Source organism: Hevea brasiliensis, chromosome 13 (genome assembly GCF_030052815.1).
Source record: "Hevea brasiliensis isolate MT/VB/25A 57/8 chromosome 13, ASM3005281v1, whole genome shotgun sequence".
NCBI classification, from domain to species: domain Eukaryota; kingdom Viridiplantae; phylum Streptophyta; class Magnoliopsida; order Malpighiales; family Euphorbiaceae; genus Hevea; species Hevea brasiliensis.
Genome location: NC_079505.1, coordinates 74,988,740 through 75,013,818, shown reverse-complemented (window position 1 = coordinate 75,013,818; position 25,079 = coordinate 74,988,740). Strand labels below are relative to the sequence as shown.

The 25,079-nt window shown below is 42.2% G+C and overlaps 1 non-coding gene and 1 pseudogene across 1 annotated transcript; one reads left to right on the top strand and one right to left on the bottom strand.

Moving 5' to 3' along the window:
• Positions 1-4,343: 4,343 nt before the first annotated feature.
• LOC131172448 (small nucleolar RNA R71) lies at positions 4,344-4,450 on the bottom strand. Its single transcript, XR_009142925.1, has one exon. It is a non-coding gene; the product is annotated as a small nucleolar RNA R71 (small nucleolar RNA).
• Positions 4,451-4,622: 172 nt separating this feature from the next.
• Positions 4,623-25,079, top strand: part of LOC110655766 (berberine bridge enzyme-like 7) — a 43,216-nt pseudogene continuing 22,759 nt past the window's right edge.

Genomic DNA, 25,079 nt, shown 5'->3' with positions numbered 1-25,079 from the left:
TTTAATTCTCTATGTAACGTTAGTCGCATGGTAATGATTTTATTATCCCTATAAAGTCTTTATATCATCAAGTATGATAATGGCAATTTTTAATGCAAGGGGATTTTATTCTCAATTCCAATTTTAATGAAAGATTATTATATTACTGCTTGATATTTTTATGTCTCCAACAATATTATTGCATGTCTTGATGAAATGTTGATTTCTTTTTCATCTTCAGATGATATTATTTTACATTTTTAAAGTGATAATTATATATTAAAAAGTTTTTTTAATTCTCTTTTGGGTGTTTTTGTTGCATATTATAAATTTTCGTTTAGAATATAATAAGATAAACTAAAAATCTTATTTTAAGAAGTAATTCTAGCAAAATCCTATTTTATAAAAGTTTTTATTCTAAAAATAATATCTATATATGCAACTTAATTAGTTTCATGCTTATATATGCTAAATGATTTTTTTTTTATTATTAAATTTCATTCACAATAAGAAAAAAATTAATTCAAGGCATTATTCATTGACAACATTCGCTAGTTTCATGGTATTGCATGCTTTTGCAATATAACTAAATCAATGATTTTTCAAAATATAAATAAAAATATTGAAGGACAAACAATAATCTTTTAAAAAAATTATAAGAAAATTTTTAATTTTGAAAATTTTTAAGGGATAAATAATAATTTCAAAAAAAATATTAAAATTAATGAGTAAAATTTTAATTTTAAAAACTCTTGGCCCTCAAGCCTCTACCTAGTTTCACGCTTACATATGTATTAATTTTTACATAACTCAAAAAATAATAATAATTTATCCAAAAGATTTTTTTATAAATTTTTCGTCATTGTTTTCAAGAAATTATAAATCAAGGTTAATCAATAACTGCAATAAGAAATATTATTGGCACATTATTAACACAGAGCAATTACTTCATTTAATGCTTAAATGGAAATGACACTATTTATTATTAAATTTAAGAATAATTAATTGCATTCTATATTTAAAATATAATACTAAATTGATTTAGTTTCCTTGTTTGGAACTAACTTCCATGTAAAAAAGAGATTTTTAACTCTAGACAAAATCTATTATTAAACAATTTTACACTAAGTGGAATTAGTAAGTACTATTCATTATACAAGGACACCTTGTTTGGCCTTCGATCCCTCAAATGGCTACAAGAGATTGAGATTGCCAAATGAGCTTTGTCGCCTCCTTGAAGAGTCTTGAACTTAGTTTCCTTTTTGACCTTGTAGATGGCCGAGATGATGGTTGTTATTAGGGGATCTTCTTTGTTCGATTGGGCTACGATAGCTTGCGTGCTTTCTAGTGGCCAGTTTTCCTTTGCTTTGCTTCTATGATTGATGTCTTTTGGCTACTAATACCTAGGCGCTACAGGCGATTCTACATTCGTCTCTCTATTGTTTGACTTATGATACATCAGTCAAATCCACTCATATAGAGACTTTCCTCTCTCTAACTTATTTAGAGTGAGATTTTCCTTTCAAAGGTTGGGTTTTCTTAAGGGTATCAGATCTTCATTTTCTCAGTTGTTTAGTGCCATCCCTTCCCTTTTGGGGTAGGGGATGGTTTTCATCTCCTTCCTAGAGCATAGGTGAAGGAGCGGAAGCATGGTGATTAGTTCATTGGAGCATTGAATTTAAAATTTTTCTTCTAGGGTTACATGTATCATGCCACATCTCTTATGTGCCTAATTAATTTCAATATTCAATTACATATTAAAACACTTTTAATATATATTAGGATCTATGTTTGCCATTCAAGATTGTGAATTAACAAATTAATTCAATTAAACCCTAGTTTAAAAGAGGAGTTTGAGCACTAACCTCTTTGATGCACTATGAATGCAATTGGCACGTTTAGGAAGCACCTAGGACCCCAAGTGTTGTCCCTCTAGCTTGTCCACATCAAGATCACCAATAGGCAGCCCCCAAATAAGCTTCTCAAGTCTTGTCAACTGATAAACCCAATTTATATAGATATTTTAGAGTAGTTTTGCATCCATTTTGCCTTTTTAGTTTATTAATTTTATGCTTTTAATGGTTATTTTAGTTAATTTGTTAATTTTAGTTTCATTATATTTGATTTTCGAAATTTTAATGTTTTTGATAGGTTTTAATAAGGTTTAAAGGAAAAAAGGTCCATATAGAAGAAATTCAAAGTGATTTTGAAGCTTAAAGTAGAGTGAAAAGTAAAGAAAATTTGCTTAAAGGAGAAGATCAGCCGAGACTTTCAAGGACCTCCACATGCCCCGTGTTGAAGGTCATGTGAAGATAAGAGTTACCCAGCAGAAATCAACATGAGGCATGTAAATTCACATTGGGTCGTGTAAACAGAGACTTCGGAACAAAACATGCTGAAAGTTTCATGGGCCTCCACATGCCCCGTGTGGCGGGTCGTGTAAACAGAGATTTTGGAGAAAATACGCCGAGACTTTCAGGGACTCCCACATGCCCCTTGTAGCTGGTCGTACAGAATCTAAAGGCTCCTCCTCTGAATCAACATGAGGCATGTGAAAAACAACAGAAATCAACATGAGGCATGTGGGATGGCGCTGGCAGATTTGTTGATATGGAAAAATTTTCGCTTTTCACATATTTTACACCTTTTGTCCTTATCCCTTTAGAGACTATTTTTAGGGCAATCCTTGAGGGGATATAAAAGCATCATATTCTCATTTTTACCATAAGGAGAAAGAGAGAGAAAAATCAAAAGAGAGAGGAAGAGGGAATCACGCCATTTTTGGAGGAAGAACACCTGCAGAGTGACGTTTTCCAGCTTCCATTTTCAGAGATTTGGATCTTCTTCTTCTGGGTTCTTTTATTTTTAGTTTTATTTTCATGTTTTCTTGCTCTATTTCATATTTTCTACTTGTAAATATAAGCATGAGTGAGTAGATACTTAAGATTTCATAGTTGGTGTAATGATTTAAGTTTTATTTGTGGATTTGGACTGGTTTTAATCAGATTTTAGTATATATAAACTTGGATTCTTATCTTGTGTGCTTATTTACATACCCATTGTTGGTACCTTTTGGGTTTTGTTCTTAATCTTAGATTGAAAGACCGAGAGGTGAAAATCTATGATAGATAATCAAGATAATGAACTTAATCACCTAGTGTTAGAATAAACTAGTGGGTTAAGAGGAATTTCAAGTTGATTAAAATGCTTAAAGGGTTTTGGGTAATTAAACATCGCATGAGAATGGGGTTTAGTTTCCTTTAAAACACTCTTTAGTTTGCTTGAAAGAGAAATTAAAGGAAATCAGAATCAACTTCCTTCAAACTTGTATTTCCCTTAATCTTGGCTTTGCCTATCCAAATCCCAATGAAATTTACTTCATGAACCTTAACTCTGGAATCAATTTTTACCATTAATTAATTAAATCTTTTGTCACTTGCTGAAATTTTAGTAAATTAGTATAGTGCTTAGAATTTTAATTGCTTAATTCATTATAATTTCCTTATTTTTTTCAATTTAATTTGCTGCACCTCTTACTCTATTTTTGGCATAAATTATCGATAGGCCAAATAATCGTGACTTTTATAGTTTGGTACTCAAACAACAATTCTTTGTGGGATGATATATTTTCTTTACTACTTGAACGACCCGTATACTTTCGGAGTACGCAACCAAGTTTTTGGCACCGTTGCCGGGGAATTGTTTTGTTTGATATTAGACGATTGATTGTTTGGTTAATTTGGGCATTTTATTTCTTATTTTAATTTCTCTTCTTTATCATTTTACTTTGAGATTTTCTTATTTTGGTTTTTCAGGTACATATCTTTTATATGAGAAGAACAAAAAGTGCAGAAATTGATTTAATTTTTGATCCTGAGATTGAAAAGACAGCTAAAGCTTTAAGAGCAGAGTCAAAAAGAAGAAAAACTGAACTCAAAATTCAAAGATAGCAAGAGCAACATCAAAAGCAACAAGTGATAGAAGCTATGACAAACAACAACCGATAAATTAAGGATCATGCTTTTCCTAATTTTGGAGAATTTAGACCAAGTATTACAAGGCCTAGAGTGGAAGCAAACAACTTTGAGTTGAAGCTCTCACTTTGTCAAATGGTTCAACAATCACATTTTGGGGGAGGTCCTACTAAGAGTCCACATGTTCACCTTGCACATTTTCTTGAAATTAGTGACATTCTGAAGATAAATGGAGTATTAGATGATGCCATCCGACTGAGATTATTTCCTTTTTCTTTGCAGGATCGTGCTAAGGAGTGGTTGCATTCATTACCTCTGGGTTCAATAACTACTTGGGATGAATTGTCACAAGCTTTCTTTGCTCAATACTTTCCTCCTAGCAAGACTGCAAAATTGAGAAATGAATTAACTTCTTTCAGACCAAGGGATAATGAGAGTCTCTATGAAGCTTGGGAGAGATATAAGGATCTTCAAAGGAGATGTCCACATCATGGAATCCCTAGATGGATGCTGGTTCAACATTTCTACAATGGTGTTTCTCCAGCAATTAGAAGTATAATTGATGCATCTTCAGGAGGTGATCTTATGGAGAAGTCAGAAGATGAAGCCTATTCAGCATTGGATAAAATTGCTTACAACAATTATTAATGGAGCTGTGAAAGAAATGAAATGAAGAAGTCACCAGCTGGTGTATATGAATTAGATGCCATGAGTATGTTCAATGCCAAATTTGATGCTTTGACGAGAAAAATGGATAAGTTAAGCATGAAGGTTGACTCATCAATTGGAGGATCTAGTCATACAGAAGATGTTGGTACGGGAAATATGCATTGTATCAATGATTTTCCTCCCCATGGGCAAGAGATTGGAAATGAGCAAGTTAATTTTGTTGGGAATTACAATCAGAAACCAGTTGGTAATCCTTTTTCTGCTACATATAATCCAACATGGAGGAACCATCCTAATTTTTCTTGGGGAGGTCGACAAGGGCAGCAACAGAATTATCAACAACCTCCTAATTTTCAGTAACAACAGCAAAATTTTCAGCAAAACAGAGTACCACCTAGATTTCCACCACAAAGGAATCAAAATGCACCTATTCCACAACCACCAGTTCAGTCTTCAGACCAAGATTCAATTTTTAAATCTATGATGGAGAATTTCTTAATCGCCAATGAAACAAGGAGAAATGATTCAACAATTAACTTCAAGGATAGACCAGCTTGCCACTCATAACAGGATGTTGGAAAACCAAATAGCTCAACAAGCAAGCTCTTCCAGCAAAGCACAAGGAAAACTGTAACACCCTAGGCAAATCCCACATCGGCAAAACACGGGAGAGATGCTGGGTTTATAAGTTGGTGGTTCATAACCCCTAGTGACGCGTTGTAAAGCCGTGAGGGCTTCGGCTCAGAGCGGACAATATCACTAGTGGGCCGGGCCATTACATTTGTGGTATCAGAGCCGCTCCGCTTGCAACCTTGAGCGATGGTGGGGCAAACCTCAGCGGGGACGCTGAGTCCCATAAGGGGGGTGGATTGTAACACCCTAGGCAAATCCCACATAGGCAAAACACGGGAGAGATGCTGGTGTCGACACCATATTTTGGCCGATCCCCAGAATCAACAAACTTCGAAACCGATTCCTAGCACTAAGTCTCTCCTTGCCTCCTAATCGCAGTTTCGATCTCTCTTCATAGAGAGTTCAGTCAATGCTAAGCTCTCGTGTCCGTTAAAGCCTTACCGGTCTCTTAAATCATTCACCGATCTCTCAAGTCAATTGTCAAATATCCTGATCAGTTAACTATATTCCCGATCTCTCTTGTCAGAATTGAACTAACACTAGATCTTTGCTGCCAGTATTCGTGGTCGACCTCCTTTTAAAAAGTTTAGGAATAATCAAGCTAAGGTTCCAATCCGGTTTAATGAAGATCCCGATCTTAGATGTTCAAGCCAAATTTTCAATTAAGTTCCTTTTAGCGTTGGTTCCTTACCAATCTCATGCATGTTGTGTTTTCCGATCTCTCACACTTAGGATAATAATCGCTTTCATTTATTTCAATATACTCAGACAATCAAGTGCTTAGAAATTTTTCGATCACAACCATTCATTGAACAAAAGAGGCATTCCATTTCATTTCAAAATTTGTACAAGTTATTCAGCTGGAGGATCACCCCCAGCCTGATCTACATTTTGCTCACTCTCTCTCTCACCCTCGGCCTCCTCCTCACTATCCTCACCCTCGCCCCCGGGAGCCAGGTCGGCCATCCAAGAGAAGTCCTCCTCTGGGTAACGCTTCTGGAGCTCGGCTAAGAGATCCTGGTGAGCATTCACATAGGCACCGGCTATTCCCGTCACCATCTCTTCGTCTTTCGCCTTAAGCTCCTCGATAAGTTGAGCGACCTGAGCAGCTTCGTTGGCATGAAGCGCCTGGACTTCCCCGAGAGCACGATCCCTTTCAGCCAGAACATGATTCTGTTCGGCCAGCTTGTCTTCATAGAACTTCGCCCGCCCCTCAACTTGAGAGATGTAATCCTGAGTGGATAAGAGTTGGGATCGGAGGGAAGCCACTTCCTGACTCTTCTTCTCGACTTCCTTACCCAGGCGATGAGCCTTTTCCCGAACTATGGTCTGGTTCACCAGGCACTCCACGTTCAGGCTCATGGATCGAGTCAAGATGTCATCGAGGCTGTCCGGGGATAGCCTGTCCCGATCCTCTCGGAGGCAGATGGAAGACCCCAAGACTTTGGCAAAACCGGGGTTCTCCCGAACAGTCCGGTTATTCTTCAGGGAGTCGATCAGCGTTTGAGCGCCACGAGAAGAGGCCCTCCCAGAAGATTGAGAAGGACCCCTTTCTGTGCTTGGAGCAACTGAAGGAGGTGGAGGCTGCTCTTCTCGTTGAGGAGGAGATCGGACAGCTTCTGTGATCGGCGGTCCTGAAGGTCGAGGCGGGTCCCCTTGTATCTCCCCAGGTTCATGGCCGGGTGTTTGAAGTCGTGCCGAACGCTTCATCTCTTTTACTTTCCGGTAAATCTCCTTTTCCTTCTTCCGCTTTCTGGAACCCTCACCACCCGCCATACCTGCACAAAGAAGAGGTCAGTGAGATCGCTAAGGTCCTGAGATCTGAGATGTAGAAATTACCAATGCCAAGGTCAGAGAGCGGAGTTCGCGATCTTGGCCGGTGATCAGCTGTATGGTCCAATGGTGCAGCTCGGCAGTCACCGCATTTAAACAGGAGAACTTTTGAGTGGCCGCCTGACTCTTTAGTTCCATCACTATTAGGTCTTCTTCCTTGTTCAGGGTGATGCGCTTCGGAATCAAGGGTCCCTGGTGCCACCAGCTACGGGGGAAGTCCTCAAAGCAGCTCGGATCTTTGCTCCTCAGAATGAAGAAACGATTCTTCCAATTCTTAAGGGAGGAGGGCAGATCGGTAAAGAGCCCACAATGAGGCTTCGCCTGAAAGAACCAGTGTTCGTCATCCTTTCGGCGAGTTAGCCTGTGCAGTTCAGCGAACACCTTAGCAGTAGGATTGATTCCCTTAGCTCGGCACAGGCCTCGAAAAGCTACTAAGATCCGCTAGGAGTTGGGGTGAACTTGAGCAATACATACTCGGTGAAATTTCAAGACCTCCTTGAAGAAATCGTCTAGAGGGAACCGCAGACCGGCCTTTAACTGTTCCTCGTATACCATAACCCTATCATTCTCTTTAAAGAAGTAATCGGCTCGGTGATAGCCGTGACACTGGATGAGTTCATACGAATCAGGACGAATATTGTACTCCTGGCTAAACGATTGCAGATCGGATTCTCGCAAGATCGATGGCAGCTCGTCCATAGGAAGATTCTCCCTCCCTGAAGAAGGTGCATGCCTTGATGGTGCGATCCGTCCCCGAGCTGGAACGGAGACCCTAGGAGGTTCTGGTTGTGCGCTTGGCTCGACCACCTCTTCTTCGTCAGATGACCACGAGAACTGAATGAAAGGAGGGCTCGCTGCTCTCTGACCTTCGGCACCGCTCATTTTCAAAAGAAATAAAGAACTTAAACTAAAAAGAAGATCAAAGCCCTTACCGGAGTCTGATCGGCGTCGGAAGAACTTGAGAAAATGAGAGAACTTTGAAGTTGTGAGCAAGAGGTTGAAAATGACATACAGGAGCGAATGACTAACCCCCCACCCCTATTTATACTCGTCCGAGCATTTAATGCTCACGAGGTTCCAGGCAGCGCATCGGATAGCGGGACTCGCCAGCTGTTCTGACACGTCTCACGAATATTCCCAAGATTCCATAAAGAGATCGGTTAACTATAGAGCGGCGGATCCAGGTGTTTCGAACTACAGATCGGATAAGTGTCATTCAGGTAAAGAATCAGATCGGATAATTATATTAGAGCTCGAAAAATAATTAATAAGATAATAATTGACAAAATAAAATCTTTATTTCCAAAAGATCGGATTACATCATTTGGGCGATCTCAAGAGATCGGAATACATTTCCAAAAGTCAGATTACATCATTTGGGCGATCTCAAGATCGGATTACATCTGATTACATCAAAAGGCCGATCTCTAAAGACCAGCGGAACATCCTATCTAAAGAGGCCCATGTCAATAGTCAACATTGTGACTGATCCACAGGGTGTCGCCGACCGGAGCTTAACCCGCTGTCGGAACACCCAATGTGGAGGGAAACCGCTGTCGGAACACCCAATGTGGTGAGAAGCCGAATAAGCTCGGAAGAGCGATCGCCAGGGGTCGGCCGAACATTAGCAATTTGCTCAGATCGGTTCGCCATCGGCGCGATCGAGGTCCGCCATCCAGATCGGTCAATTGATTCAGTTCTCTCACCATCATCAGTTAAGGTTTTTACGATTATTCGATCACCGGGATCGTAAATTTTCAGCCGGTGGGTAAAGAAGTCCATCGGAAAGGGATCAAAAACCACAATCATGGCCGGAACGACCGCCGGAGCAGCTAGAACTGGAAAATAAGAAGGAAGAGAGGAAAATCGGGTGAAGGGAAGTCTCTTTCGTCAGGGGTATATATAGGGGAAAAATAGGGCATTTATTGTCGAAGCGTAAAGCGGGCTTTCCGGGAATCGAGGGGAAATTAATGCTTTGACCGGACCGGACCTGAGAAAGAGAAAGATCGGAATAATAGATCGGAAGATGGGAAACCAGCATGAGAGATCGGAATAGGAGCGTGGGAGAGGTCGGAAGGCAAAAAGAATAAGACAAATCCCAAATAACCGTCGTCGAATCGTAGAGGTAGTTAAAGCGTGGCGGCGAGATCTCCACCGCACGCCTAAGAATCGCCCGCAATGCTAACAGGTGCCAGGGTATGTCATGACAGTCCTGTACATCCCAATTTCCACCGTTGATTTCACTTGTAAGGACGAGCCCGGAACCCTTGGATCAAGAGAGAAGACGACAAGACCAGCGTCTTTCGCTCTTAGCCCTCAGATCGTTCCGGACAAGAAGATTTGGGACCGTCAGATTGGAGGAAGAAAAGGACAAATGTTCTGAAGAGTGATCTCCACCATTCATTTTGATTCTCTTTAGTTCCTGAACATCCGATCATGTCCTTCGAAATCTTGACCCTCCATCTCCCTCAAAATAAATCCTGACCCTTCATGGGGAGCACCCGATTCCTATAAATACCTGCATGAAAAACTGTTCAGGGGACGGGCAAAAAAAGGAGGTAGTTATTATAGCGAAAGAACTCTGAAAATTCATTCAGTTTGTTACTTTGCTACTTAGAAGGGTTGATTAGAAAGACTTTTGAAACAAGTTTTCTGAAGTGTTTTCTTGAAAAGGATTCTGAATACTGGAACTCTACATTTCCAGTTTGTTCAGTATCTGGTCATACTCTCACTTTCAGCCCTTTATCATCTCTGTTTTCATTTCTGTTGTCCAAGCTCAACTTTACTCCACTCGTTTTTTTTTTTTTATCTTAATCTGATTGCATTTTAGCTAAGCACCCTTCAGTTCACGACGAACATCAGCCCTCAGACTAATCAATCCGATGCCTTATCACTATTTGCCACCCCGTAGTTATTTCAATAGATTTGGCTCCTTACAGGTAAGAGCTCATATTGCTGTTTTATTAAGTGTTTACGTTTACTTTTCGCACTTACTTTGTTCTTCTTACGTATGCGATTTGCTCCAAGTTCATTTTGTGCAAAAGGACCCCAAAGAATGTTACTCTCGAGTTATCTCCTTAGTGATTAGTCTATCATTTTATTAATCTTCGTCATTTCTGAATGCAAGTTTTCTAGCTCCTAGCGGCGTGTGAGTGGTTGGGTAAAACGTGGGTAACTGCAACTTAAGGGTCTCTTTTAAAAAAAAAGAGAGTCTGAATGACACGTTAGGAAAATAGCCAAACTATTAGGCTGACGTAAACGGCAATTCGGCAAGATGCCATAAAGTGGAATAAAACCAAAATAAACGGAACAGAATAGATTAGACATTAATAGGTATTGGTAAGATGAATACATGGAAGGTCGGCAAATCCAGTCTAGTATTCCCCGTTTAGTCACAAGGAATCTAGAAGCCTTATCCCCAGCACCTTTGAATGCCAGAATCCTTAGCTTTAAGCTCTTGTAACATGTAGCTGAAATTAAAATTCGGGAGATTGGAAAAGTCCCTTTCAGGCTCCTGTTAATCTAAAAGAGATCGGAGGAGAGTTCTTATCCGGTCTCAACTCGAAATTTTAATAAACATTAAATAGAGATCGGAGGAGAGTTCTTATCCAGTCTCAACTCAAAATTCTAATAAACATTAAATAGAGATCGGAGGAGAGTTCTTATCCGGTCTCAACTCAAAATTTTAATAAATATTAAATAAAGATCAGAGGAGAGTTCTTATCCTATCTCAACTCAAAATTTTAATAAATATCAAATAGAGATCGGAGGAGAGTTCTTATCCGGTCTCAACTCAAATTTTAATAAATATTAAAGAGTTCGAAAAAAGGTTCTTATCCAATTCTTAAATTAAATTTTAATAAGATGTTTCTTTAAAATAAAATTAACATACAACAGTAACTCACTAAGGTTGTCTCATTTACTTATGTATCTGGGTGATCCAATTTAGTGAAAAATTAAAAATTTCCTTTTGACAAAAGGATTAACATGTCCGTTCAAGCCCTCCTAACTAATGCAAAGTTAAATCTACTTACCCTTATTAAGGGATGAGGTGGGGTGCCTAACACCTTCCCCACCCGTTTACGGACCCCGAACCTAGAATCTCTGTCTTGAAGTGGTTTCGTTTTTTAATTTATCTTCCCAAATGGTTTTCTTTAGTTTCCCTCAAAACTAAAGTGGCGACTCCTCACTCTTTTCCACTTCGGTGAGTGATCGTCCAGGCGACCGCAAAATCCCTTGCGACAGCTTGGCGACTCCACTGGGGATCTGATAAAGACTGACTTAACCCCGGTCTAGTGGTCCAAAAGTAGATTTAATTTTGTCAGATCAAATTATAGTTAGATGGGCTCATTCAGCGATGTTTTATACGTTAATTATTGTTATTGCTGCTAACTATTTTGTTTGTTTTGCCTGTTCTATTTCCTACAGTGCTCTTCATTTCAAAAAAAAGGGGAAAAAGAAAAAATGGGAAGAATAAAATCCCCCTGAATTGGGAAGAGGTAAAGGTGTCCCTTCACACACTGAACACTCACACAATGTCCTCACACACTTTGGTCCTATACCCGGGCTTTCTTACCCTTTTAGGAAAGTAGGAGGGGGTCATGTAGCGGTACCCGTGGGTTTTACCCCGTTAGTATCCGTGAAGGCTTCTGCTCAAATTGAAACTCGTTCTATTCACCGTGATACCCGTGGAATTTTCCCGACAATATCATGGCGGTAGAATGGGGCTCTACTGTTTACAGTAGGGGCAATTTGGGAACCTGTGGCTTTTAGAAAATTAGATCCTGAGCTAAACTATCACAATAGCTGAAAGCCGTAGTAAACTACCTTATAAGATAGAACTATCCAAATAGGTAGCGCTCATCCGGTATTAGGAGTCTCCCTATTATAGGACAAAAAAGGGGCATACTTACTCTTACCCTGTTCTGCTTTAATTTCCTTTTGTTCATTTTTGTGAGGGTAATCTTGAATTCTACTAAAACGCCTACACATTTTCCTACTTTGATAAATGTGTACGTATCACCCTGTCAACAGTATGATTCAAAATTACCCTAATTTATCTCGCTAACGAGTTTTCCCGCAGGCATTACCAAACCAAGAGTCTGTAAAAGGATAGGCATCATTTTTATCATGGCATCCTCGAGTCAGTCGGCAGAAAAGGTTCAGAATGCTAAACTTTGGTCCAAATCAGCTCATAGTCCGGTACCCTCGCAAAATGATGTTTCCAAGGCACATGCTAGCTCACTACCTTCATTAGATCTGAATAAAATAGAGGTCAGAATGAACGGTCTCGAGGGTCTGTCTAATGGATGGAGGTCGCTTCCCGATCAGGTCAAGGCACGATTTGAAGAGAAGTACGGGAGGATTGCAACCTTAATGCGAGTCAAGGTCCAAATCCCGGCATTAAAGGCCATGCTGTCGGTTTGGAATCCTAAGTACGGGGTATTCTCTTTCAATGACATTGATACGGTTCCCACTATGGAAGAATATCAGGCATTACTAGGGATTCCTTACTCATTGCAGAACCGGATCTACCTACACCTCGAACATAGGCAGACCTGGAAACGATTAACACATTTGTTGGGTATTCCTTCGAAGGAGGCGAAGTCAAAAGAAACAGTCAAAGAGAACACGCATGGATGGTATTAGACATACCTCGAGAAGCGGTTAGATCAGTACCTCCAAGAGAAACAGTGGGATCAAGCTTCAGTGGCACTCGCCTTGGGAATCTATGGTCTGATTTTGTTCCCGGGGCCATTGGGAATCATCACTTGCAGCGCGGTGGAGGTATTTTGGACGGTAGAAAGGCAGGGGATCAATCCGATACCGGCAATTCTTGCGGAGACCCTGTTAACCCTTACATACTGCAGAAAACAGGGCAAAGGGTCCATTAAGTGTTGTTCTCAATTGTTATACCTCTGGATTATCAGTCACATGTGTCCCGTGGAGACAAAGGGATTGACTTGGTACCTTGACCAGCCTCCCATCGAGAGAATGACCCGGTTAGTAATCAGTCTGAAGAATGAACAGCAGTGGTGGGAACGGATTTTGAGTTTCAATAGCCATAATTACTGTTGGAGGAAGCTGTGGACGTCAGGCCAACCCGTTCTGATCGGTACGGGGGGTAATCAGTCGGTGTCCCTAATCGGAGTAACCGGATACACAAGTTACACTCCGGCATTGGTAATGAGGCAGTTTGGCTCAACACAGTCCGTGATCAACATTGAAGAATACCACCAAGGTCACTTCTACCATGAGCTCAAGGAAGAGGAAGGGTTGAAAATGGCTCGCAAGTCTTGGGAAAACATCACTCTGATGGAGAGATCACCTAAAGGCCCAAGTGCCTCGGGCGATTATCTTAAATGGAGAGCTGACAGGGACCGAGAACACTCAACTGTAGAATTCGAGGACAGCAACCCTCGCCAAAGCGTCCTATTAGAAGAAGCTGATGATCGCCTGGATGACTCACTACAAAAAGCAAACACCGAGAACTCACAACTGCAAGAACAAATAAAACAGTTGGAAGACCAACAGCAGAAACTTAAAAGAAAAGTGAGAAGACTCAAGGAAGAGGCAAGGGCCGAAAGGATGGGGTTCGAAGAGCAAGAGGTACACTGGGAGAAGGAAAGAGACTCTCTTCAAGCTGAGGTCAAAGAAATGAAAGTACAGAATAGTAAGCTTCAGGAAAAGATGAAATACCAAGAGGTGCTCGTTGAAGAGTACAAACAAGAAAACAAAAAGAAGAAGCTCGAATTGAAAGAACAGGCACTACTCATCAACGATATCTTGAAAGAGTGTGCTAAGGAAAGGAAAGGGAAGGAAAGACAAGTTGCTCTCTATCAAGAGTTGAAAGAAAATGTTGACCAGCTAGAAAGAACGGTAGCACAAGGAAAACAAGAATTATTACCTGAATCCGAATACGCTCTGAAAGCATTCGACCCTGCCAAACAAGAAGAAAGGTTATATGAGTATCTCAGAAAATGTCATCTCATTATAAAGAATCTCCCAGAGCCTAGGCCGATGTAAAGAATATGGTGTACACATTATTCAGTTAATGAAATGATTTTTGGACCATTGTTTAGCAAATTTGTGAATGAATAATATGACTCCCGTAGGAACTTCCTCGCTAGGGTTATGTGAAAAATTGAGTGCGCTATATGGACAGGTATCATAAATGCGCATTCAATCCAGTCATTCACAGTCAGACTATCGAACGATGCCATAATAAAGTTGATGCAATTATCCTTTCCCAGATTTCATTTCGGCTCCCAAATGCCATTGTATCCTTCGTCCAGACCAGGACTTTTAGTTTCTTCGCAAAATTCAAAATTCATTTAAAATTTTCTTTTATCCCCTTACAGGAAATCAACATTGCTTCAAACAAGGCAAGTCCGACCAAGCACACGGTTCAACCCAAGCGAGTGTACTTAACAAGATCTCGAACAAAGAAGATAATGGAAGATCAGGAACAAGTACAGAACCTACAGGGGCAGGTTTCCGAATTGAAGGATCAGGTCTCAGAACTTATGAGATTAATGAGGGAAATGTCCCAGAATAAACCCACAGCAGAGCCTAACTTACCATTGCCTCCACCACCACCTACGACAAATGATCCGCACCAAGCTTCAACTTCTTTCACCTTTCAATCACCTATCCCAGACCCGACAGTCACTGTCAATCCGGTCACCATGAATAATGACCTGCCTTTCTCTTATTACCCGGCTGTCTCAAATACCGAGCCTCACCCTCCAATCCTAATCCCTCCAGTTTACTCCACCCCTCAGCTCCCGGCCGGAGGAGCATATCATGCAGTAGGAGGGGAAAATAAGATGAAAGAAAACGAGAAACTATCTGCTCTAGAAGAGAGACTGAGAGCAATAGAGGGGCTGAACATGTATGGTTCGGTCGACGTGGCATCACTAAGATTAGTGCCAGATGTGGTGGTGCCACCTAAGTTCAAGGTCCCTGATTTCGACAAGTACACAGGGAATTCAGATCCTCGTATTCACTTGGCCACCTATATCGCTAAGATGTCTGCTCTGACAGAGGATGATAGGCTGTTGGTCCACTTCTTTCATGAGAGCCTCTCCGGGGCGGCCCTGAGGTGGTGTATTCAGTTGGACAGGAGCAAACTGCGCTCCTGGAAGGATTTAGCTGATGCCTTCTTAAAGCAGTACAAATTTAACTGCGATGTGGCCCCCACAAGGAGGGATCTTCAAAACCTGGTGCAGAAGGACAGGGAAAGCTTCAAGGAGTACGCCCAGAGATGGAGAGAAAAGGCGGCGGAAGTACACCCTCCGGTGACCGATAATGAGCTATGCTCTCTGTTCATCGAGACTTTGAAAGCCCCCTATTTCAATTTGATGATTGGGAACACTTCCAACAGTTTCTCTGACATTATACAGGCTGGTGAAAGAATAGAGGCCAACTTAAGAATGGGACGACTGCAGGAGTTGGCTGAAAACCCTGCAAAGAAGGCTGCCAGCTTTGGCAAGAAAAAGGAGGGTGATGTGCATTCTGTCACCCGTCAAAACAATTATTCCCCATCCCCTCAAAACAATTATCGGCCATATCCTCCCCCTCACGGCCAAACAATCGCAAATATCCCACCTCCTTTCCCAAATTATCCACACCCGCGCCCACAATATCCCCCACCTACAAATTATCAACCAAGACCGCCTCCTCCTCCTGCTCAACCAAGACCACCACAGAACAACCCAAGACCCCCAAGAAACCCGGATCCACCTCTTCCCCTCCCACTCAGTGAAATATACCGATACCTTGTCGGTATAAACCAAATTGTACCAGTTCCCCTAGACCCGATCCAGCCTCCATACCCCAGGTGGTATGATACCACTGCTCGTTGTGAGTATCATGGAGGGGCACAGGGGCACTCAACCGACAACTGCGGAGCACTCAGGGGAAGAGTGCATGCCTTAATCCGGAACGGGTGGCTGAAAATTGAGGGGAATGGTTCCCTCCCTAATGTTACCTCAAACCCACTGCCTAACCATAATGTGGGCAGTGGTGTAAACAAGATAGAGCCTGATGGAGAAGGATCAATGCTGGAAGTAGACAAGCTGGTTCCTTACTTTAAGGAAATTTTTGCTATGGCAATGAGGGAAGGCTACCTTTGCCCTCAAGAAACGGGATCGGAAGAAGGTACGGGGTGTCCTTACCATGGAGGGGCAGCTGATCATGAGCTGCAGGGTTGTGAGGAATTCAGGCAAGAGGTTCGGAACTTGTTATCTCTCAAAGTTCTGAGATGCCAGACAAGGTTGAAGACGGAAGAGGGAGTGAACACGACTAGATACAGCCAGAATGCTTCTACCTCTAAACCCAGAATCACCTTCTCACCCCCAGTAACCTCGCCGCCAATAACAGTTATCCGAGCCCCATCTCAGCTCCCTATAACCAACACCCATGCCATACCTTGGAACTATAATTTCCAAGTCTTTACCTAAGGAGCATCAAGCAGTACATCAGCTCCTAATCTGGTCTCACCTCCAGCACCACCAAAACCATGTTTCACTCCTCATGCACACTTTCAGATGACTTATGCTGGACCTGCCACCAGTGCTACTCCCCAAGTTGATCCCCGACCCGTCACTACCACAAAGCCCTCCTCCCTTGAGCAAGAGGTCGAGTTCATAACTCGAAGTGGGAGGTGTTACAGTAACGAAGAAAGAGAAAAGAGAAAAGGGAAAGTAAAAATGGGAGAGTCACTGAAGAACACTGAAGAGGAGGTTGAAAAGACAGAAAAAGTAGAGTCTGCTGAGCACAAAGAAGAGGAGGAGCTGCTGCTCCAAATAATGAAACAAAGTGAATATGATGTGGTGGAGCAGTTGAGAAAAATGCCTGCCCGAATTTCGCTGTTATCGCTGATCTTGAGTTCAGAAGTACACCGACAAGCCTTGCAGAGAATCCTGGATCAGGCCTTTGTAAACCCCGACATTACTCCGGGGCAGTTTGAGAAAATAGTGGGACAAATACAGGCATCCAGTTTTGTTACTTTCTCGGAGGACGAGATAGACCCTGCGGGTTTAAGGCACACTAAGGCTCTGCATGTAACAGTGAAGTGTAAAGGTTGTATAGTAGCCAAGGTACTTATTGATAACGGGTCAGCTCTTAATGTACTGCCTAATACCACCTTGGCTAGGCTGCCGGTTGACCAATCTGATATACGTCAGAGTGCTATGGTGGTGAGAGCCTTCGATGGTATGAGGAGAGAAGTGCTGGGAGACATTGACTTGCCAATCCAAGTCGGTGCATGTACTTTCAATGTCACGTTTCAGGTGATGAACATTGAGCCGGCCTACACTATGCTATTGGGAAGACCTTGGATCCATTCTGCGAATGCCGTTCCTTCAACTTTGCACCAAAAGATCAAATATATTATGGACGGCAAAATCATCATAGTAAAAGGAGAGGAGGCCTTACTAGTCACCAAGCCACAATCACTTCCCTATGTGGAGGCAGCTGAGGAGTCATTGGAAAGCTCCTTCCAAGCCCTCGAATTACAAGAGACCATCTCAAGAAGTGAAGGGGCTATGGCTATGGTAGCCAAGGTGATGTTAAAGAATGGGTACGAAGAAGGCAAGGGGCTAGGCACTGCATTACAAGGGATTGTTGAACCTATACCGGCTATCCAGAAGGTAGGCCGCTGCGGTTTGGGTTATGAGGAAGACGCCCTCATGGATGGGCGATTCTGGATGAGGAACAGACTTCGGGATCAGAGGTTCGACCAGGAAGTGGGAATAAGGAAGGTAGTCCCTAGAATCACGGAAGTCTTCACTAAGACGGTCATTGAAAATCCGGCAGAGGTAGAAGAATCGCCCGATGAACCATCCATTGGTGTCATCCATTCCGATTCCTTGTATGAAGCTCTAGTCTCACCGATAGCTGAGGGGCAAGAACTAGACAACTGGACGGCAGAGGACATCCCTGTACTCAATTTCGAGTAAAGTACCTTTGGTTATCAACACTTGATCATTTTGTCCATGGTGACAAGTGTAAAACTGTAAATGGACCTTTTTCTTATGGCATAAACGTTAATGAATTAATAGCGCATTTTAAATCCAATTCTCTTTTTCGTTCCTTTTGAATTCCATCCTTATAATATATTCTATTTTTATTCATTCAGGACCATCCATCAATCAACACCTAATAATCCAATAGACTCAGAAATTCCTCTGGTTAATTTTGAAATCCCCATAACTGCCATTACTTCAAGTGATTCTGAGGAAGACCTTGCACAAGAAAGCAGTGAAAAGGATGAACCCTCCCTAGTGCCCTGTGGAGATGAAACACATACCGTAAACTTAGGCACAGAAGAAGTAAAAAGGGAACTCAAGGTAGTGGAGAGTGAAGAATTGGGAGATATGATCAGTTTGCTGAGAGAATTCCTCGACGTATTTTCCTGGAGCTATGATGATATGGTCGGTTTGGACCCCCAAATAGTAACGCACAAAATTCCCCTAATTCCGGGGACAGTCCCTGTGAAGCAGAAGTTAAGGAGAATGAATCTCGACACACTGCTCAAAGTTCGGGATGAAGTCAAGAAACAGTATGACGCTGGGTTCCTGGAAGTGGTCAAATATCCCCAATGGGTGGCTAACGTCGTCCCGGTAATGAAGAAGGACGGGAGAGTCAGAGTGTGCGTTGACTACAGGGATCTTAATAAAGCAAGCTTGAAAGACGATTTCCCTCTCCCTCACATTGATGTGTTAGTTGACAATGCTGCGGGATTGGGCAGTTGTTCGTGTATTGATGGGGCATCAGGGTGTAATCAGATCCCGATGGACGAGGAAGACAAGGATAAGACTGCTTTCATCACTCAATGGGGAGTGTTTTGCTATCGGGTTATGCCTTTCGGGTTGAAGAATGCTGGTGCTACCTACCAGCGTGCAATGGTCACATTATTCCATGATATGATGCATAAAGAGGTGGAAGTGTATGTGGATGATATGATCATTAAATCCAAAGGAAAAGAAAGCCATGTACAGGTAATGAGGAGGGTATTCGAAAGGCTCAGGAAATACCAGCTGAAATTGAACCCTGCTAAATGCATATTCGGAGCTAGATCGGGAAAGTTGTTGGGATTTATAGTAAGCGAAAGAGGAATAGAGGTAGATCCAGACAAAGTTCGGGCTATTCAAGAAATGCCATCCCCAAAAACAGAAAGGGAGGTGCGCAGTTTTCTGGGAAAGTTGAACTACATTTCAAGATTTATTTCCAATCTCACCGCTAAGGCCGAGCCTATTTTTAGACTGCTCCGAAAGAACAACACCACTCAATGGGATTCAGGTTGCCAAGAGGCTTTTGAGAAAATTAAGCAATACTTGACCAACCCACCAGTGTTGGTTCCACCCGTGGCAGGGAGGCCTCTGATCCTGTATATGGCAGTCCAACAGAATTCGATGGGATGTGTTTTGGGACAACATGATGATACCGGCCAAAAAGAGAGGGCTATTTATTACCTAAGCAAGAAGTTCAATGATTGTGAGTCAAGATACTCTTTCTTAGAAAAGACTTGTTGCGCGTTAGCTTGGACAGCAAATCGCCTCAAGCACTATATGTTGAATCACAAGACATGGCTCATCTCCAGGATGGATCCTATCAAATACGTATTCGAAAGCCCATTCGTGCCAGGAAGGATAGCCAAGTGGCAGGTTATACTCTCCCAATATGATATAGTCTATATGACCCGGAAAGCGGTGAAAGGTAGCGTGATTGCTGATCTCCTAGCAAAAAATCCTATTCAGGATTACGAAGCTCTGGATTTTGAGTTCCCTGATGAGCACATTAATGAAGTAGACTGCGAAGAAGGGGGGCCAGCCGATGTGTGGAAAATGTATTTCGACGGAGCTGTCAATTTATCCGGAAATGGAATCGGAGCTGTATTGGTATCCCCGGATGGAAAACACTTTCCGATAGCTGTCAAGTTGAGGTTTGACTGTACCAACAATGTCGCAGAGTATGAAGCTTGTGTAATGGGTCTACAAGCTGCTATCGAGATGAAAATCAGAAAGCTGGAAGTGTATGGAGACTCAGCTCTGATAATTTATCAAGTCAAAGGAGAATGGCAAACCAAAGATCCGAAGCTGATCCCATACCAGAAGTACTTACTGGAGCTGACTGAAAAATTCGAAGAGATCTCTTTCACTCACCTTAGTCGGGACAAGAATCAATTTGCTGATGCCTTAGCCACTCTAGCCGTTATGGCTCAAATCGATGAAGGGCAGACAACTCAAGTATTGAGGATTAAAGCAAGAAGTGAGCCAGCTTATTGCTTCATGATTGAAGAAGAGCCCGATGGAAAACCTTGGTATCATGACATCCTGGTCTACTGCAGAACCAGAGAATTCCCTTCAGGGGCAAACCGAAACGAAAAGAGGATGATTCAAAGATTAGCATTGGGATGCTTCCCCAGTGGGGAAGTCCTATACAAGAGAGGGTCCAACGGTGAACTGTTGAGATGAAGGGAGGCAAAGGAGGCAAGGAAAATCCTTTTCGAGACTCATGAGGGAAATTGTGCAACCCATGCCAATGGGCACATGATGGCTAAGCAAATTATGCGACGAGGGTATTTTTGGACCACCATGGAAAAGGATTGCATCGAGTATTTCCGAAAATGCCATAAGTGTCAGATCTATGCCGATCCAATAAATGTGCCACCTCACAAGTTGTTCAACCTCGTCTCACCATGGCCTTTTGCAATGTGGGGCATCGATGTGATCGGTCCCATCAATCCCAAGGCGTCTAATGGGCACAGATTCATCCTTGTAGCCATCGACTACTTCTCCAAGTGGGTCGAGGCGACGTCTTATGCTCACATCACATAGAATACATTTCTTAAATTCCTCAAGAACAACATCATCTGCCGGCACGGTCTCCCGAATGAAATTGTCACTGATAATGCTAAGAACTTGAATGGTCCAAAGATTCGGGAATTATGTGATCAATACAGAATCCGACATCTCAATTCCTCCCCATACCGTCCCCAGATGAATGGAGCTGTGGAAGCTGCAAACAAAAATCTCAAGAGGATAATCCGGAAAATGACAGTCACATATAGGGATTGGCATGATATGCTTCCCTACGCTCTTCACGCATACCGAACTTCCGTGAGAACCTCAACCGGGGCAACTCCATACTCGCTGGTTTATGGGATGGAAGCAGTATTGCCTATTGAAGTTGAAATTCCTTCCCTAAGGATTCTGAGAGAATCAGAGATTGATGAGTCAGAATGGATCCAGTCAAGATTGGATCAGTTAAACTTGCTGGATGAGAAAAGGTTAGCAGCAGCATGTCATGGGCAGTTATACCAGAGGAGAATGGCTAGAGCATTTGACAAAAGCGTTCGCCCACGCGAGTTCCAATCCGGGGATCTAGTTTTAAAGAAAGTGCTGCCGAATCAAAACGATCCCCGGGGCAAATGGTCACCAACCTACGAGGGACCCTATGTGGTTAAGAAGGCATTTTCTGGAGGAGCCTTGATCTTGACCCACATGGACGGTGAAGAGTTTCCAAGACCTGTGAACGCTGACACCGTCAAGAGATACTATGCCTGAAAAAAAAAAAAAAAAAAAAAAAGAGTAGGAGTGAAAACCCGAAAGGGCGCTCCTAGCAAAATGTGTGGAAGAAAGCGAAAACCCCGAACAGGCGCTTTCTGTAAAATGAGTGAAGGATGAAAACCCGAAAGGGCATCTTAAAATAGCAAAAAATAAAAAAAATAAAAAAAATCCAGGGGTGAAAACCCGAAAGGGCATCCCAAGAACCAAAAAGGAGAAATAAGGAAAGAAGCATGAGACCGAGAGGGGAATAAACCATCGTGACATGAGGCTTCAGAGAACTTGAAATAATGGCAGTTAAGGGATTTCAAAGCCAACCGCAAGGAATAAGTGAGATCTATCCTTGTACTCTTCCTCTTTGAGACTCTATCTTTGTTTTCATTAAAACCGCAATAAAGTCATACTCCATTCCTTATGCTTCTATCTTTCTCTCATATTTATTCTTTAACATTATTCCTCTGCATTCTCGTTATTTAATGTGCTATTAATCAATTAAATTTTTGCCCTAAGATTAAGATTTGACAATTGATAACCTCACGTACTTTACTATGAGATTTGCAGGGAATGACCGGGAAAAGGCCAAAAAAAAAAAAAAAAAAAGCTAGAAGTGAAAACCCGGAAGGGCGCATCTAGTCAAATGAATGAAAAGGAAAGTGAAAACCCGCAAGGAAGCTTTTCGTAAAATAAGAAGAAAGGAAAACAGAAGAGGGGCATTTGAAGAAATGGGGTCATAGGTCAAGTCTTGCAACTCCTTTTCCGTTAATCATCGGCCTTCGGTATCTTGTTAAGTACACTTCATCGGGGAAGAACTTCATGTGTCAGGGTTAGACTTGCTTTGTAAGTTGATTTTAATTTCCTGCATTTACATTTCCTGTCATCAACCTCTGGTTCCTTGATCTAAGTTGATTTTAATTTCCAGCAATTTACATTTTCTGCTATCAACCTCTGGTTCCTTGATCTAAGTTGATTTTAATTTCCTGCAATTTACATTTCTTGTTATCAACCTCTGGTTCCTTGATCTAAGTTGATTTTAATTTCCTGCAATTTACATTTCTTGTTATCAACCTCTGGTTCCTTGATCTAAGTTGATTTTAATTTCCTGCAATTTACATTTCCTGCTATCAACCTCTGGTTCCTTGATCTAAGTTGATTTTAATTTCCTGCCTTTACATTTCTGTTATCAACCTCTGGTTCCTTGATCTAAGTTGATTTTAATTTCCTGCATTTACATTTCCTGTTATCAACCTCTGGTTCCTTGATCTAAGTTGATTTTAATTTCCTGCAATTTACATTTCCTGCTATCAACCTCTGGTTCCTTGATCTAAGTTGATTTTAATTTCCTGCCTTTACATTTCTTGTTATCAACCTCTGGTTCCTTGATCTAAGTTGATTTTAATTTCCTGCATTTACATTTCCTGTTATCGACCTCTGGTTCCTTGATCTAAGTCGATTTTAATTTCCTGCATTTACATTTCCTGTTATCGACCTCTGGTTCCTTGATCTAAGTCGATTTTAATTTCTAGCAATTTACATTTCTTGTTGTCGACCTCTGGTTCTTTGATCCAAGTTGATTTTTAATTTCCTAGTCTTTTAACTTCTGTTGCCTATCTCTAAGTCACTGATTTAGGTATGATTTGGTTCCCTAACTTCGAGCACCTAATCGTCCAAAATATGGGTCTGAATCTTTACATAATTCTTACATGGGAAATTCTTTTCCCTTTGATAAAAATTATGTAAAGAGGGGCAGCTGTCGACACCATATTTTGGCCGATCCCCAGAATCAACAAACTTCGAAACCGATTCCTAGCACTAAGTCTCTCCTTGCCTCCTAATCGCAGTTCCGATCTCTCTTCACAGAGAGTTCAGTCAATGCTAAGCTCTCGTGTCCGTTAAAGCCTTACCGGTCTCTCAAATCATTCACCGATCTCTCAAGCCAATTGTCAAATATCCTGACCAGTTAACTATATTCCCGATCTCTCTTGTCAGACGAAATTGAACTAACACTAGATCTTTGCTGCCAGTATTCGTGGTCGACCTCTTTTTAAAAAGTTTAGGAATAATCAAGCTAAGGTTCCAATCCGGTTTAATGAAGATCCCGATCTTAGATGTTCAAGCCAAATTTTCAATTAAGTTCCTTTTAGCGTTGGTTCCTTACCAATCTCATGCATGTTGTGTTTTCCGATCTCTCACACTTAGGATAATAATCGCTTTCATTTATTTCAATATACTCAGACAATCAAGTGCTTAGAAATTTTCCGATCACAACCATTCATTGAACAAAAGAGGCATTCCATTTCATTTCAAAATTTGTACAAGTTATTCAGCTGGAGGATCACCCCCAGTCTGATCTACATTTTGCTCACTCTCTCTCTCACCCTCGGCCTCCTCCTCACTATCCTCACCCTCACCCCCGGGAGCCAGGTCGGCCATCCAAGAGAAGTCCTCCTCTGGGTAACGCTTCTGGAGCTCGGCTAAGAGATCCTGGTGAGCATTCACATAGGCACCGGCTATTCCCGTCACCATCTCTTCGTCTTTCGCCTTAAGCTCCTCGATAAGTTGAGCGACCTGAGCGACTTCGTTGGCATGAAGCGCCTGGACTTCCCCGAGAGCACGATCATTTTCAGCCAGAACATGATTCTCTGGCGGCTTGTCTTCATAGAACTTCGCCCGCCCCTCAACTTGAGAGATGTAATCCTGAGTGGATAAGAGTTGGGATCGGAGGGAAGCCACTTCCTGACTCTTCTTCTCGACTTCCTTACCCAGGCGATGAGCCTTTTCCCGAACTATGGTCTGGTTCACCAGGCACTCCACGTTCAGGCTCATGGATCGAGTCAAGATGTCATCGAGGCTGTCCGGGGATAGCCTGTCCCGATCCTCTCGGAGACAGATGGAAGACCCCAAGACTTTGGCAAAACCGGGGTTCTCCCGAACAGTCCGGTTATTCTTCAGGGAGTCGATCAGCGTTTGAGCGCCACGAGAAGAGGCCCTCCCAGAAGATTGAGAAGGACCCCTTTCTGTGCTTGGAGCAACTGAAGGAGGTGGAGGCTGCTCTTCTCGTTGAGGAGGAGATCGGACAGCTTCTGTGATCGGCGGTCCTGAAGGTCGAGGCGGGTCCCCTTGTATCTCCCCAGGTTCATGACCGGGTGTTTGAAGTCGTGCCGAACGCTTCATCTCTTTTACTTTCCGGTAAATCTCCTTTTCCTTCTTCCGCTTTCTGGAACCCTCACCACCCGCCATACCTGCACAAAGAAGAGGTCAGTGAGATCGCTAAGGTCCTGAGATCTGAGATGTAGAAATTACCAATGCCGAGGTCAGAGAGCGGGAGTTCGCGATCTTGGCCAGTGATCAGCTGTATGGTCCAATGGTGCAGCTCGGCAGTCATCGCATTTAAACAGGAGAACTTTTGAGTGGCCGCCTG